Source organism: Rhinolophus sinicus, linkage group LG06 (assembly GCF_036562045.2).
Source record: "Rhinolophus sinicus isolate RSC01 linkage group LG06, ASM3656204v1, whole genome shotgun sequence".
Lineage (NCBI taxonomy): Eukaryota > Metazoa > Chordata > Mammalia > Chiroptera > Rhinolophidae > Rhinolophus > Rhinolophus sinicus.
Window position 1 is genome coordinate 162,922,952 of NC_133756.1, and position 4,510 is coordinate 162,927,461.

Genomic DNA, 4,510 nt, shown 5'->3' on the forward strand with positions numbered 1-4,510 from the left:
GCCTCCCCTGGGCCCCCAGCCCTTGGCCTTCCCCATCTTGTGCCTCTCTGCCTAGCGGCCAGGTCACGGGCCCACCCCCTCAGAGCACTCGGAGGCAGGTCCATGCCTACTCTGCCCACAGCTCTATCCCCAGGCCTGGCCGAGTCTGTCCTCCCTGGGGCTCAGGCTCTGCCTGTTGAGCCTGTTGAGTGACTAACTTGGCAGGGACCCATCTGTCCCCCACGTGCACATTCTTCTTTCCAGAGGAATGTCCCAGATTCAGGTTCCCACAGAGGTGCCTGAACTGAGGGGAGTGACTCTCTGGGCTCTGGCTGTAGTTTTGCTGCAGAAAAAAAGGCATTCTTTTGAACTCTGCTAAGTGAGCCCACGAATGGGGCAGAGCTCAGATGCAGGGATTCCTGGGTCAATGGGCATTCACTCGGGCAGGGGCTGCCCTCTCCCTGCGGGTCAGCAGAAACGTTGTCAAGTGAAACCCATTCTAATTTAAGGGAACATTAAGCAGGAGCCTTTTAAACATGACCATTTCCTAAAATCCTCTCTTGATACCAATTAATTCCCCCGAGGAAGGGGCAGGGAGGGAGGGGTTGCTGGAGACCCCTCAGAACACCTGGTTCTTCCATCTCCCATCACTCACTCTGCGTTTATCTAGAACTTTATCTCAACAGTCATTTAAAGACGCCAGGAAAACATTTCCAGGCCCTAATTCATCCACTGTTTAATGGGAGAGATGAAAATCAGGAGGGCCCAGACAAGGTCACTGAGATGGGACTAAGAGACAGTCCTGGGACAAGATGATTGGTCCAAAAACAGCTTGGACCCATAGAAGGGCCTTCATTCATCAGACATTAATTGAACGACTTCTGTATGCCAGGCACTATCCTAGACACTGGGCTAGAGCATCAAACGGGACTGACCAGTGCCCTCCACTGTGAGGCTTACATTTCACTCTGCTTCAGATGACTTGCGATGCACGTGGCCTCGCTCTGCCTCTGTTCTTGCACACACGCTTGCGTGTGTATGTTTATGTGCGTCTGTGTGTGTGAGAAAGAGAGAGACACAGAGAGAGAGAGAGAGAGAGAGAGAGAGAGAGAGAGAGAGAGAGAGAGAGGCAGCTGTCTCATTCTCCCTTTGTACTGATTTCTACAATTTTCCATTGTCTTGGCCAAAAGTGGCCAGAGGGTAGAAAGGAGAATCAAATCCTGGTGGGCTTCATGACAAAGCTGTGTATCCATCTTATTGAGAAGAGTGACCCAGACTGCAACCATCCCCAAGGATCGGTTGCCTGAGTATTGGGCTGAGGATTCTACCATCGATTAGTCTTGTCTGCCACAAGTGCAGACTCAGAAACAATGGCGTGCGTGCTCTGCACATGCTGACTTTGCTCTAAAATCTAAACCGAAGTAGTATTTGAGGAAAATTCATGAGAGCAACTGGACAAAGCCATTGAACTTTCTTATTTCAAGGGCCTGGAGTAGCTTGTGACATGTCCTGAGATAAAAACTCACATTGGCCCTGCCCATTGCCCAGTGTCACCTGATTGTTTCAGACACCTGTGAGGACTAAACCTACACCTAGTGGGCCCACAATCACCAGCTTTATGGCTGCTGCTCTCACCCTCTGGGCTCTCCCTTGGACCCCATTTTGCTGCGAGCTCACAGTCTGCAAAGCTTGCCGGGAAAACAGTGCATTTAGTTAATTAATCATCTGAGTAAGTCTTGGGAGGAACAGAAGCTGGGACATGAGTCCTGTCTAATGGCAAGGCCCAGGGCTCCTTCTCAAAGGAGGTGGCCCATCTCTCATACTGAGCAGCTGTGGTTTCCTGACACGTCATGTCTGTTCCAGCCTCTGTACCTTCGTGTAGGCTGTTCCCTCTGCCTGAGATGTTTTCTCTTGCCTGGTCTGCCTGGAAAACTCATGTCTCCACAGTGCCATGGCTCAGACATGGCCCTGACATCCTTTCTCTCGTGAGCAACTGGCCAGTGGCACTGGTAACACATGGCATGGCCAGCAGTCACACCCCTCTCTGGCCACACTTGGACTTTGAAATGCTTGATATGTACTGGGATGTGTTTGAGCCTGAAAATGTGCCTTTTCATTGGTCACATCCTGCTTTAAACACAACAGAGGGCTGGGTTGCAATTGCACCCTGCCACTGGCTGGTTGCTCATGAGGGAGAGGCTATCACAGCCATGCCTGAGCCGTCAGAGCAGAAATGTTGGGTGTGGAGTGGTAGGCAATGGTACATTCATGTGCCCACACCAGAGGAACAGTGACTTCTCTTCTCCTTGGCAGTGCCCTGAGGGGCACCCACATTTCTTTGCCCCCCTCTCCAGGCACCTCAGCTTCCTCTTCATATCCTATTGGGGAAGAAAAGCCAGCCTGGTATTGATGAGGGAGAGAATGGACTTTTGGGGGGGTGGACGAGGAGTGTCAGATAAGAATCTGCAAGGACAGCCTGTTACATAACCAAAGGCAAGATAATGGTTAGGGGGCAGTTTCTGGTGCCACCGACTGGTCTGCCTCTCAGCTCTACTGCTAACTAGTTATGTAACTGAGCCTCTTGGTGCCTCACTTTCCTCCCTGTAAAATGGAGATAGTAGCAGACCTGGCTCATAAGGTTGCAGTGAGGATTTAGTGAAACAATGTAAGAATGCAACGGGAATGCTCAATGAAAGTTATCCTCACTGTTATCATCCTCATCCTCATTCTCAACTCCATCTATACTATGATCATCACCACCACCACCACCACCGTCATCACCATCACCATCACCACCACCACCATCACCATCACCACCATCACCACCATCACCACCCTCACCACCACCACCACCACTGTCATCACCACCACCACCACCACCGTCATCACCATCACCATCACCACCACCACCATCACATCATCATCACCACCATCACCATCATCACCGTCACCACCACCACCATCACCACCACCATCACCACCACCACCATCACCATCATCACCATCACCATCATCACCACCACCACCCTCACCACCACCACCACCATCACATCATCATCACCACCATCACCATCATCACCGTCACCACCACCACCATCACCATCACCACCACCATCACCACCACCACCATCACCATCATCACCATCATCACCATCACCATCACCACCACCACCACCCTCACCACCACCACCACCATCACATCATCATCACCACCATCACCATCATCACCGTCACCACCACCACCATCACCATCACGTCATCATCACCACCATCACCATCATCACCGTCACCACCACCACCATCACCATCACCACCACCACCACCACCACCATCACCATCATCACCATCACCATCACCACCACCACCACCACCACCCTCACCACCACCACCATCACCATCACATCATCATCACCACCACCACCATCACCACCACCACCACCACCATCACCACCACCACCCTCACCACCACCACCACCACCATCACCGTCATCACCATCACCATCATCACCATCACCATCACCACCACCACCACCCTCACCACCACCACCATCACCATCACATCATCATCACCACCACCACCATCACCACCACCACCATCACCACCACCACCACCACCACCACCCTCACCACCACCACCATCACCATCACCATCATCACCATCACCATCATCACCATCATCACCATCACCACCATCACCACCATCATCACCATCACCACCATCATCACCATCATCACCATCACCACCACCATCACCATCATCACCATCATCACCATCACCACCATCACCACCACCACCATCACCACCATCACCACCATCATCACCATCACCACCACCACCATCACCATCATGACCACCATCACCATCATCACCATCACCATCATTATCTATCATAGGTTTAAGAGATGGGATTGCATCCTGAGTGTTGGAGCAGAAGGAGAGAGTGAAGCAGGGACAACTTTCTACAGTGTCCATCTCACCTCCTCCCAGCAGGGCCCAGTTGGGCTTTGGGGGTGGGGGTGTACTCACAGGAGCAGACACTGGCCTAAGGGAACGAACTTTGTTACCCAGACCCAGGCTCACATGGGACTATCTTGGGTCAGTGGAGGGACGCCAGAAGCATCTAGAATTGTTAGAACGTTGACAGTGTCGGAGCAGATAAGGAGAGATGAGGCGTCTCCTGGCACCTATCCCCTTCCATCTGCTCCTCAGAAGGGGAGAGGGGCTGCAAGTCAGGACTCGAGAGGTCTCATGACAGCTCCATCTCTGTCTCACTGGATGACCCCAAATGGGCCTCTGTGGGCCTCAATTCCCCCATCTCTAAAATGGGGACACACCAGGACATACTGGGACACTGCTGGGCCTACTTCGGCAGCCAGTAGGTTGTGCTGATGGTCATGAAAGCCACCCTGGGGCAGTGGGGGTGGAGGTGCCGCAGGGGCACTGAGGCAGGTGTCAATGTGAGCAGCTCCAGCAGGGCACTGGCAAGGGCGCCTGTGACTCCCGGGGCCAGAGGAGCCGTCTGGTGTCGGA